The sequence below is a fragment of the Cupressus sempervirens genome, chromosome 3 (genome assembly GCF_028749045.1).
Source record: "Cupressus sempervirens isolate cs-2001-9-10 chromosome 3, ASM2874904v1, whole genome shotgun sequence".
Lineage (NCBI taxonomy): Eukaryota > Viridiplantae > Streptophyta > Pinopsida > Cupressales > Cupressaceae > Cupressus > Cupressus sempervirens.
The window spans coordinates 458,078,335-458,091,858 of record NC_143120.1 but is presented as its reverse complement, the minus strand read 5'-3'; positions in this window follow the sequence as shown (position 1 = coordinate 458,091,858).

Below are 13,524 nucleotides of genomic sequence, written 5' to 3'. Positions count from 1 at the left end.
TTAAACATGTAAAATTAATGAAACATCAAATTTTTGAAAATATAAAATTATTATTTGTAAATTGTAATCAATTATCATTCATCAATCAATAATTGCCAATTGCTTGATAATGATAACTTGATTTAAAAATCGTAGCATTTTTACTTAATAAAAATTAATTTAGATTATAATCAATATTTGCTAAATTGCTTCATCTTGATAATGATAAGTGATAACTTAATTTAAATTTAAATAACCATGGCATTTTTCATTTAATTCAAAATATGATAAAAAGCTAAAAATATTATGATGATCATTATATTTCAATAAATTTACATTTGAAAATAAGAAGTAATGAATAAATAAATTAATATTCAATATTTTATATGAATATTTATATATAAATGTTTATTTGATTTTTTTATTTTCAAATCAAATTTCAATATTATTTATTGGTCTTTTGTTGGAGATTAATAAATTTATCTTATACAGTTTAAATTGCATGATCATTGATCAGGATTCAGGAATCATGATGTTACATGTATCATAAGTTAAACTTTAACAAACTATTTTTTATTTATTTAATGTTTTTAAATAAATTAATAATAGTTTAAACTATTATAACTAATAACTATTAACTTGCAGGTATTGAAATTTAAAGGACATACATATATATATTAGTATATTAATATTACAAATTTTCATTGGATAATTTTTAATTGAATAATTTTTTACGATAAATCATTAATCAATATGAAACCATAAAGGGATTGTTGAAACCCTTTTTTTATTTCTAACTTTATAACAGTTAATTTTTTATAACACAATCACAGACTAACATTTGAATAGTGCATTGAGAATCCAAAAATAGAGTCATAGACTAACAGGAACAATGATTTGAGAAGCCAAAAACTATTATTTTTATTAATTATATTTGAGATTATATAATGTACATATATTATTGATTCATAGAATAGATATTCAAAATAGCTGATTAAATTAGCCTAATTTTACTATTTCGTAATTTACATTAAAGGGCAAGGCCTTATCCAAAGAAAAACAAATATTTTTATGCCCGAAGGGCAAGGGTCAAGGAAACAAGGAATATGGAACTAGGGAACAAGGAACATTAGCAGGCTAAGGACTTGAAGCCTTCAATCAAAAAGTTCTTCAAGCCCCTTCATGAGGAATCTCTTGGAGACGATAATAGCGTTAAACTCGTGTAGCCATGTGAAGTTAGTTTCGCTAACATCGTCCAACAACAACCACTTCCACAAAAAATCTCTCCCAAGCCATGCCAACTTTCGATGGTGAATCAATTGGTGTTCATTCATGTCGAGTAGAAAGGGATGCTTTTGGACAATGTTCCCTATGCCTTGCTCCCAACACTTGTTTGGTACATCTGCAAAAGGGATACCAATGCCTGGCCCTAGTAACTTCTCCACCAATACAAGAATTTTGACGTCGTCTTCTAAAAATATTTCGTAGAAGCATCAAAATTTCTACTTGATATTCTCCAAGGTCGAGAAGAGATGCGAGGAAGTGGGAGGTGGGTAGAAGAAAGAAGTTGGGTCTCAACTTCGCAAAAGTCTGTGGATTGAGATCACGCTCTTTTAGAAATGAGCACCCATTTTTTTAAAATAGGTACTCATAATAGGCTCAAGTGTCCAATTTGAAATTCATAAAAATCGGGAGCCCATTTTTTTAATAAAAAATCGGGAGCCCATTTTTTTAATAAAAAATGGATACCTGTTTTTGAAAAAAAAAAAGAATTTTTTAAAAATAGGCATCTGTTTTTATTTTTTTTAAATGGGTACCCATTTTTCAAAAATTGGGTGCTCATTTTTTAAAAACTATTTTTTTATTTTTTTAGGGATTTTAAATGTCGATTTGAATTTTTCAAAACGGGCACCCATTTTTTGAATTTCAAATAATGGGTGCCCGTTTCTTACAATATGGGGCAAGATATTTTTCTCCTACCTCAGATTTTGGTTCGAGATAGACTTGGTGAGACTAAGCCTATGCCTTGACCTCTCAAGATTTGGCTAAGGCATTGAACTGATAAATTCACGCCTTGCCATAATTTTTAAAGGGTCTTCCCAATCAAAAAATTTTACCAAACAAAATATCATTAGAGTTCTCACTGTCCTGATTTCACAAATAAAAATTATAATGTGTTATGAGTTTATTTACTCTTTTTGCATTATTTTTTAATCAAAGGTGGTACCTAAATTTAAAATAGCAAGGCTCACTAAAACTTTGATAAATTTTTTATTTTATGATATTTATAAAATTAATACATATGCAATCAATACACATACAATTCTTTTGAAGTTTTTTTTTTTTAAAAAAATTTTGAAACAAGTGAAATTTTGATCAAATTGCGGTGTCCGCACATAAGAGGTTTTAAAATTTACCTTTATAGCCAATTAAAAATTAATTTAAAAAATTATTCAATAAAAAATTAAGAAAAAATATTATCATCAATATTTAGTGTGTTAGGTAACTTCCTTTAAAAGGATTTAGAAAAATTTATTCATTTGTTTCAGATTATGGTGTCTATACACAAGTGTGGTATGGTTGTGAAACAAACATTTTGAAAAAATGGTTTTTAAAGATCCATAGCAAAACAAAATCTATCCTATGGGTACACAAATAAATTACATATTCAAAAAGTAGATTCTAAACACTACAATTTTTATTCTAAATTTTTTTTACATTCAATCTCTAAATGCCTCAAATTTTGACATCAATTGACAAAAAAAATCAAAATATGAAAAACACTTCCAGTTTTTGCCCAAAAGTGAGACCCAACTTCTTGCACTTACTGAGGTAATATCTGTGGACACTTGATACCTCTTCTCATTTCTTAAGAATTCATGACCTAGGACCATAAACAAAACATAGTAGATAAAAGGACCTATGGCATCTTCCTTGCAAACCATGGCTAGGACATCCTCGGGTATCATGCCCAAAAAGGGCTTTTGCAAACCCATTGTGGTGCATTTCAACTGAATTGTTTTATCCATGACAATTACAATTTACAACCCTAAAATTATAAGAAACTCTGCAAACTAAGAAACTCTACAAATCGAATTGAGATTCGAGAATTTGAGAAATGATAATGAAAGGGGAATTGAAGAGACTATTTAATGGTAGTTGCATTAAATTTTTTGGCGTTCGTGATCTTTCATATCTTTGTTCATATTTCTAGTAATTTGCAAGTGTGGGAAATGTACTCGCATTAATGGCAAACAATTGAAGTGCCTGCCAAGGTGGCTATAAATGGAATGTAATAATTGTAACTGCCAGTACCATATTTATGATTTTAATCTTGATGTGATGTTCACTACATTCCAATTAATGGTTTCCATGCAAAACATTCCATGTGTCTCCATTTCAGAGATTTTCATGTTGCTTCAGGTCTTTTCAAGCAACTGGCCCTGAAATGCATCTTATGTCATTGATCTCTAATTAATCAACGATCAATAAAACTAACATATTAATGATATGAAAGTGATGGTAACCAAGTTGGTAATTACTAATGGTGACCACTAACACTTACATTATTAATAATAGATAGTAAACTAGTCAGTAGTCAGTACAGTTGGTCACTAGCCAATGGTGACACTGACATTATTAATAATAGAAAGTACACTAGTCAATACAGTTGGTTACTAATGGTCACTAGCCAATATACTTGTAAATTTTCTTTCAGATTTGAAAAAAATCAGTTTACCACTAAATATTAGCCAAGACCATTATTATTCATTTTCCTACAAACACATCATTCGCCTCTGACATTACAATCTCATTTTTGCCAAGGAAAAAATGTCATCATTTATTTATCTGTCAGCAAGAAAAATCTTTAATTCACCATGTTAAAATAATTTTTATTAGGGCAAGAAAAAATTACCAACATATAATATTTTATTTCCCTACATGGAACAAAAAAATTGCCCTCAACATTAAAATTTTCCCACCCACAAAATGTTGGATTTGCTAGTATTTTAGGTATTTTTTCGGGAGGGGTTTCTTAAAATCTCTACTCAACTTGGCATTGTACAAGTTCATGCGAGAATTTCTACAATACTTTATGCTCCATTATCCTTTCAGACCATTGTAACAACTTCTCATTTGTTTCTATGTCCTATGTCTGAACTCTATCTACTATATATACTAGTTGATCCAAAATTGTATGCTATTGATTTACATTTGTAATACCAAAAGCATCTATAAAAATGTCTCTGATAGTATGCAATACCTATCTTCTCTTCTATTCTCTCTTTATCTTGTTTAGCCTTTCGACTCAACAAGGTTTGCAATTCCTACATTTTTTCTAAAGTTAGATTATTCAAATCATGTGTATGTAATGTAATTACCTCATTAAGGTCTACTAACTTATCATCATCCTCTTTTTGGAAATATAAGAGGACTAACTAAAAGGGGAGGGGTGAATCAGTTACTACTAAAATAAATCTCAGATCTCTTAGATGTTAGTAAAAAATAAAGCCTGAAAACTTAATATTGCTAATGCTCGGTAACAGGCATAAAATGTAGTAACTCGATAAGTACTAATTATGAAAAACTTTAAATGTCATATGTGATTACCCTTACTTTAATACATTTGCAAACACATAAAATAAAAGAACATGACCACATTTGACACCAAGATTTAACATGAAAACCCAATTTGAGAAAAACCACAAATTGCAACTAGTTACTATTTTCACTCTTCTAAAGTGAGTCCTGTTAGGAGCTAACCCTATTAAAGGTTACAAAACACATTGTTAGGCATGACCCTATTAAAATATTTAATCACCTTGTTAGGAGTGGCCTTGTTAGAGGTCTTAAGATAATTTAATAGAACTGCCACCTTGTTAGAGGATTTACAAATAGCTATTAAGCCAACTTTGTTAACACATTTAGATCACTACTACAATGGTTAGAGAGTAACAATGAGATGACCTAATTTGAATGAAATTGATTTGTTGATTACAGATCTCTATTCTGGCTTGTACTTGATCCTTCCTGATTGGATATAGCTTTTATGCTCCACAAGGATATTCAGCCTATCCTTCAAATTTGCTTCCTCTCTTCATTATTAAATCTTCAATTCATTCATAACATCTTCACACACTTTTTGAATCCACAACTTGACCTTATACTTATATCTTTCATATTGTCAAGTTGACTCATATACAACATAAAGTAATTAATATTCATCATCTTAGTTGGCTAGATCCAATAGATAAATCAATTAAACTTAATATGCCAAAATAAGAAAATCCTTCGTTAGCTGACCTAGCTTGGTTGACACTAACTCAAAAATGATTTCTTGTGTTAACCAACAGAAGCTCAGTTAACACTACATACTTGCAAAGATCCTTTGGCAATCAAGTGAGCTTAGTTAACATTGGTTCCATCCAACATGTCTTCATTGACTGAGTGAGCTTGGTTAACACTCATCTTCTACAGACTTTCCTTCGACACTTGAGTGAACTCGGTAGACACTGTCTTCTGAACTAGGCAAACACAAAAATGCTTGGTAGACACAGAAAACTATCTTCACTACCTGAATGAGCTCAGCGTACACTAACTGATAATGATATGAAATTTGTGTATCATCAAATACTATACACAATTAATCAATTGTATCCAACAATCTCCATCTTTGGCATTGATGGCAACATAACATGTCCTAACACAATGAAATTTTGGAACAAAAATAAAGGAACATATCCTTAGTTTTATTCATGAGAACTCCTTCTATTAGTATGAGCTCTTCCTTTCACTAGATTCTCCCTCTGTCTACAACAACTTCTACCAAGTTCATTCCTCATAAAGTTTCTATGATAGCAATCTTCTCCCTCTTATAGTAAACTTCTCCTTCTTTGGAATGAAAAAAAAAAATTTATGAGATATGATAGTAAACTTCTCCCTTTTTGACAACAAATGCCAAAGACAACTCTGTTAATATCAATGTACCTTAAGTATTGATTTATTTGCAATCTACCCTTGTCAATTCTGCATCAACTAATTGATCTTCAAATAGCTCTTGTTGATGCATTACTACACTTCATTTAGTGAGCTTCAAATAGGGGAATGACCCCTAGCTTACCTCTTAGATATAGAAATGCATCCTTAGGTAATGGCTTGGTGAATGTGTCTACAATTTTTTCTTTTATATTTATATATTCTAATTTAACTTCTTTATCATGTACCAATTATCTTAAGAAGTGATATTTTATAGCAATGTGCTTTATTTTGGTATGCATTGCTGGATTCTTTGATATATTGATTGCACTAGTGTTATCACAATATATGACTACTAGATCCTTGATCTCTATCTTCATTCCTTCCAACAATTTTTTGAACCAAACAATATTAAAAAAATTAATTGCTACTACCACATATATTGGCTTTGTGGTGGATTCAGAGATGCAATTTTGTTTCTTTCTTGTCCAATACACTAGTCTTTTACCAAGAAAGAATGCTCCACCACTAGTATTTTTTTTGTCATCAAGACTTCTTGCCCAATCAGCATCAATAAACACCTTCAAGTCCAAATTGCCTCCAAGTTTATACCATAAGCCATAGTCTTCAATACCTTTTAGATATCTCATGATTCTCTTGATTTCCATCATGTAATTTTCTCTAGGATTTGCTGAGAATCTTGTCACCATACCAACTGCTAGTGCAATATCAAGCCTTGTATGTACTACATATTGCAATTTTCCAATCATTGGTCTGTATATAGTCTGATATTTTTTTTTTGAATCATCATTTTTGGAAAGCTTATGTCCAGTAGACATAGGGTTTCTAATTGGTCTTGAACCATCCATTCCAAATTTCTTTAGTATTTACTTGATATACTTAGATTGAGTGATGTAGATACCATTTTTGTTATGCTATATCTACAATCAAATAAATAATTTTATCTCACCAAACATGGACATCTCAAATTCTATACTCATTTCTTCTAAAATAAATCTGCACGAGTCATCATTTCTTGTGAATAAGGTATCATCAACAAATATTTCTACCAACACAATCTTCTTGTCTAGTCCTTCTTTGATATAAAAACTATTATTATCATTTGTTCTTTGAAAGCCAATCTATACCAAGTAATTATGAAGTCTTTCATACCAAGCTCTGGGAGCTTGCTTGAGACCATATAATACTTTGTGTAGCTTGCAAACCATGTCTCTTTTGATAGGATCTACAAAACCTTATGGTTGTTCAATTTAGACTTCATCATCAGGAATTTTATTCAAGAATTCAGATTTAACATTCATTTGATATACTTTAAATCTTTTGTGTGTTGCATATGCTAGTAAAGTTCTAACACCTTCTAATCTTGCAACAGGAGAAAAAAATCTCACCATAATCAATACCTTCTTCTTGAGAATAGCCTTTACATACCAATCTTGCCTTGTTTTTTAAAACTTTTCCATCTTCATTCAGCTTATTTCTGAACAACCACTTTGTGCCAATTACATTGTTATCCTTGGATCTAGGAACAAGAGTCCAAGTTTTGTTCTTTTCTATCTATTCTATTTCTTTATTCATTGCTTCAACCCAACTTTCATTATCCAGAGCATCTTTAACATTTTTAGGTTCAAATTTAGCAAGTAACCATGTACCTTTTAATTTGCTTCTTGTCACTATTCCATCAAATTTGTCTTCAATGGTCTGATCAGGTGCATGATGCCTTCTGACATATCTTGCTAACATAGGTTCTTTGAGTTTTGAATGAGTTCCCTTGTTTTCATTATAAATTTCAATATCAAGCTTGGGTCCCACTGTCTGTGACCCAGTTTGAAGTAGCTCAGTAGCCTCTTATTGTGACTTAGGTTGCATTGTTTGCAACTCGGTAACTATTGAAGATTTTGGGGACTTGGGAGATGAAGCCTCCATTTTTTCAAATAGGTTTGGTAGGGTATCAGGTTCATAGTAGACAAATCTTCTATAATCCTTTGGCTCCTTGTTGCTTTCTTCTTTTCTCTTTTCTAAAAACTCATCAATTCTAATATGTGAAATTTCTATTATTTTATGAGTGGACAAATTCAAACATTTGTATGCTTTACTTCTACAGGAGTATTCTAGAAATATGCCTTCATCACCTTTTACATCAAATTTTCCTTTTCTAGATTCCTTCAAGATATAACATTTGCTACCAAATACTTTCAAGTAACTTAAATTAAGTTTGTAGCCATACCATAGTTGATAAGGAGTTCTATTTGAATCTTTCTTCAACTGTACTCTGTTCAAGGTATGAACTACAGTATTGATAGCTTCCTTCCAATATTTTATTGTAACATTCTTTTCAATCATCAGGGTTCTTGCACAATCCATGATGGATCTATTTCTTTTTTTAGCTATACTATTCTATTGTGGTGTACCAGGGGTTGATACTAGTTTTTTACTTCCTCTTTCAATGCAAAAATTATTGAATTCATTGGAGATGAATTCACCACCTCTATCTGATCTTAAACATTTCAACCTCTTTCTAGTTTCTTTTTCTACTCTTTCCAGATACCACTTGAATTTTTGAAAAGCTTTTGATTTTTCTTTTAGATACATTACAGTCATCATTCTAGAATAGTCATCAACAAAAAGAATAAAAAAAAATTCTCCACTATAACTCTCTATTCCAATAGGTCCACATAAGTCTATATGAACAATTTCTAAGACTTCTTTTGATTGATAGTTTTTTCTTTTGAAACTAGTCTCTCCCATCTTACCAATTTAGTAATTCTTGCATAAACGCATATCAGGTTTCTTCAAACTTGGAATACCTCTTACTCTTTTATGTTTTCTTATCTTAACCAGATTATCAAAGTTTATATGACATAGTCTTTTGTGCCATAATTAGCTTTCTTCTACTTGAGCAATAAAACATGAACATTCACTGAGATCAAGATAAAATAGATTACCTTTTGTTTATTTGCTAGATCCAACCAGATTTCTTTTTCCATCCAGTAGTTTGGCCTATCCATTCATGAATTCTACCTTGAATCCAATTTTATTCAACTGTACCACACTCAGTAGATTATGCTCTAGTCCTTCAATCCAATAAGCATTATCACATACAAGTTCTTTAATCAATGAGATACATCATTTTCCTTTTATGTTACAAGGTTCATCGTTTCCAAATCTCACACTACCTCTATCATAATATTTTATGTTCAAATTTTGTTTTACCTCCAATCATATGATGTGAACAGCCACTATCAATAATCCATATATCATTTTTGATAACATGAGAGATAAGTGTCATCTTATCTCCTTCATCATCAAATTCATCTTTTACAATAATATATACCATTTCATCTTCACTGTTATCAATATCTTTAGCTATAAAACAAGATTTCTTACTTTTGTCATTGTAGTTCCTGTAGTTCTTGGAATCCTTCTTGTCTTTTTTCTTATTTCTTTTCTTTTCATCTTTGATTTCTTTGTTTGGACACCTTGCAACAATGTGACCAACTTTGAAAAATAGATCAGAGGAACTTTACCTTTGTACTTTCCTCTACATTTAGAATACTTTCTTGCAAGTAGGGCTTCAACAAATTCAAGATCACTTTTTGAAATTTTTTTTGTTTCTTCTTCTTCACTTCCTAATTGACTAGATGACAGAAGGAAGGATAGGAAAAACTAGGGCCAATGGCACACCTAGCTCTCTGAACCACCCTGCAAGAGTTAACACAACGGAAGAAAACACAAAGAATAGCAATCAAAGGGGGAAGAAGAGTAAAATATTTTCATTAATTCTTCAAATATTCAACTTGCATGCCCATCTATAAGGCCTTTTGGGTTATAGCCAAACACAAAATACAAAATACACAAAGATCAGTAGCAAATTTGCACTTTCCAGTTATGTTATACAATCCTCTACAAAAACTCTTAACTCTAAAATTGCCCTAGCTCCTATTCTAAACACTCTATCTATACTAGCCAAAATGGCTTATAGATTATTCTAGAATATGGAGAAGCCACAAGTTGACTCTCAGAAAACATTAAATGAAAATAAACCTAACATTAAATACACAAGTCGGCCTGCATTAGCAATTAACTGTCCTAAAATTGATGTTCGAGAAAAATCATGATATCTCTTAACTCCAATTGGGTTAGAACTCTTCCTTTGAACTATGGGTATATATCTAGGTTCTTTACAACTCCTTAAGTGTGGAAAGTATGATTCAATAAAGAAAAGTGTGCATCCACTCTAAAAGTTGAGCATAGAAAATTGTCATGTAGAACTACTAGAAATCGATGTTCTAGGAGAATCACCATAACTCCAAACCTATAAGGATTTAGAAATTTTACCTTGGATCATAGATAGTAATCTAGGCCCTCTTCAATCCTTGAAGTGAGAAGCAATTCATTAATTATGAAAAATTAGTTACATTATCTGCAACAGGCACCCAAAAACTAGAAAATGCAGTTTCAGCATAACACAGCTTCAACAGCAAGATAAGAACTGAAAACATGCAGGATAGTAGTGCAACCCAGGATACTCTTGCATCAAACAAATAAGGTTGGAAGAAATAATTCTTTTGAATCATTGAGATGTCAACCTGATCTAAATCCAACTCAGATTGAGAAAGTCATTAAGCATCTTCCATAGGTCTATTCTTCCACTTCACCAGATATTCATAATAATCTTTTCTCCTTGTGCTCTTACCAATTCTCTAATCCAATATCTATTCAATTTCTTCAATCTACTTCTTAGGATAGTCCTCTAATATAGAAACTTTATCATCTAACTCATGATACTTATACAAATTAGCAATATTGAATATAGGAGATATATCCATGTCATCAAGTAACTCAACTTCATAAGCATTTCCACTATCAAATTTTTTCAAGATCTTACAAGGTCCAAACTTCTTCATCTTCAACTTACTGTATGTTCCAACTAGAAATCTTCTTTTATTTAAATGAACCATCACCTCATCACCAACTTGAAAATCATGATGTCTTATAGACTGATCAGCATTCTCCTTATACTTATGATTACTTTGTTTTATCCTCAACTTCACTTCCTTATGTAAAGACTCCATATAATCAAAAAATTCTTCTCTTATAGCACTTCTCCTTTCTTCACTAGAAATATCTCTCAAATTTGATACTCCTCTGGACTTCATTCTAGTAACAATCTCAAAAGATGCCTTCCATGTACTTCTATTCACAGAGTTATTGTATGCAAATTTAGCTTGTGCCAATACCATCTCCCAATTACTTGGCTTATTCCCAACTAAACATCTCAGCAAATTACCCAAGTTTTTATTCACAACCTTTGTCTATCCATCTATCTGTGGATAGAATGTAGAACTAAACTTCCTTGGTACCCATCTTCTTCCACAAAGTCTTCCAAAAATAACCAACAAACTAACTATCTCTATTAGAAATAATGCCTCATGGTAATCCATGCAATCTCACAATCTCTTTAAAGAAAATTTCAACAACATGCTCAGCACCTGATGTCTTTTTACATGGTATGAAATGAGCCATCTTAGAAAAATTTTCCACTACAAAAAATATGGAATCATACCCCTTCACTGTCTTAGGTAATCCAAGAACAAAATCTATACTGATGTCACTCCAAAGTTTCTCAAGAATAGTAATAGGTGTATACAAACCAGTATTCTGACTCACTCCTTTTGCAACTTGACAAACTCCACAACTCTTTACAAATTTCTAAACATCCTTATACATTTGTGGCCAATAATACTTCTCTTTCAACAAACTCAATGTCTTATCAATTCCAAAATGTTCATCCAATCCACCACTATGTTTTTCTTTAGTCATATTCAACCTCATAGAACTTCTAGGAATACACAACTGAATACCTTTGAAAAATATACCTTCTTGAATGAAATACTCATCATACTTACATGATTTGTCAAATTTGGTGTTTTGCACTCTCTCCATGCCTCAGAAAAATCAAGATCAGCATCATACAAATTTTTCATTTCATCAAAACTAAGAACTTCAATTTTCATTTTTGTCAACAAAGAACGTCTTCTACTTAATGCATCAGAAACTCTATTAGTAACTCCACTCTTGTGCTTAATTTAAAATATAAAATTCTACAAATACTCAACCCACTACATATGTATATAACTCAATTTATGTTGACTTCCCAAGTATTGTAAGGCTTTATGATCAGTATACAGCACAAACTCCTTAGGAATCAAATAATGTCTCCACTTATTCAAAGCATGGACAATAGTATAAAATTCTTGATCATACACAGAATACTTCCTTTTAGCATCATTCAAATTTTCACTAAAAAAAGCAATAGGTTTACCTTCTTGACTTAATACAGCTCCAATTACATTACCACTTGCATCACATTCAACTTGAAATACTTTGTTGAAATCAAACAAAGTCAATACAGGTAATTCAACAACCTTTTATTTCAAAGTCTCAAAACTTTTATCAGCTCTGTGTATCCACTTTAATTCATTTTTATCTCCCCTCATTTTCTCAATCATAGCATTACAAACAGCACTAAAATTCTTTACAAACTTTCTGTAAAAAATAGCCAAACAATGAAATGATCTTACCTCACCCACATTATCAAGTGTGGGCCACTCCAAAATTTCTTTAACCTTCTTAGGGTCCATCTTCAATCCATCATCTGAAATCAAAAATTTCAAATACACAATTTCCTCTTCCATAAAAGAATATTTTTTCAAATTAATAAACAACTTTTCCTCTTTCAACTTCTGCAATACTTGTCTAATATGCTCAAGATGTTCTTCCTTAGTCTTACTGAATATTAGAATGTCATCAAAATAAACAGTCACAAACTTACCCAAGAATATTTTCAAAACTTCATTCATCAACCTCATGAAAGTACTAGGTGCATTAGTCAAACCAAAAGGCATAACCAACCATTCATACAAACCATCTTTTTTCTTGAAAGCAATCTTCCATTCATCACTTTCTCTGATTCTGATATGATGATAGCAACTCTTCAAATCAATCTTGGTAAAATCATCCATCCTTAGCATAGGAAACTTATATTTCACTTTGATCTTGTTAATAGCTCTAGAATTAGTACACATTCTCCATTCTCCATTCTCCATTCTTTTTAGGTGCTAATATAGTAAGTATAGCACATGAACTCAAACTTTCTCTAATCAAATCTTTCTACAAAAATTCATTCACTTGTCTATTGAGTTCTTCATTCTCTGTAGGTTTTAATCTATATGGTGCTTTGTTTGGCAAACTAGCTCCAGAAATCAGATCCATACAATGACTTATACTTCTAACTAGAGGTAAATTATCAGGAATATCATCAGCAACAATATCTTTATACTCATTCAACAATTCTGCAATTTCTGTTACCACTCTGTCATTACTAACTTATGTTGCTTGGTCATTACTACCAACACTTGGTCCTCTAGTAACTATAGCAAAAAAAACTTGATTCTTCTTTACTTCCTTTTCAAATTGCTTTCCATTAACCATGCAAACTTTTATTGTAGCACAACTGACCTCATTTGGACTTTCAATTAAAGGCAACAA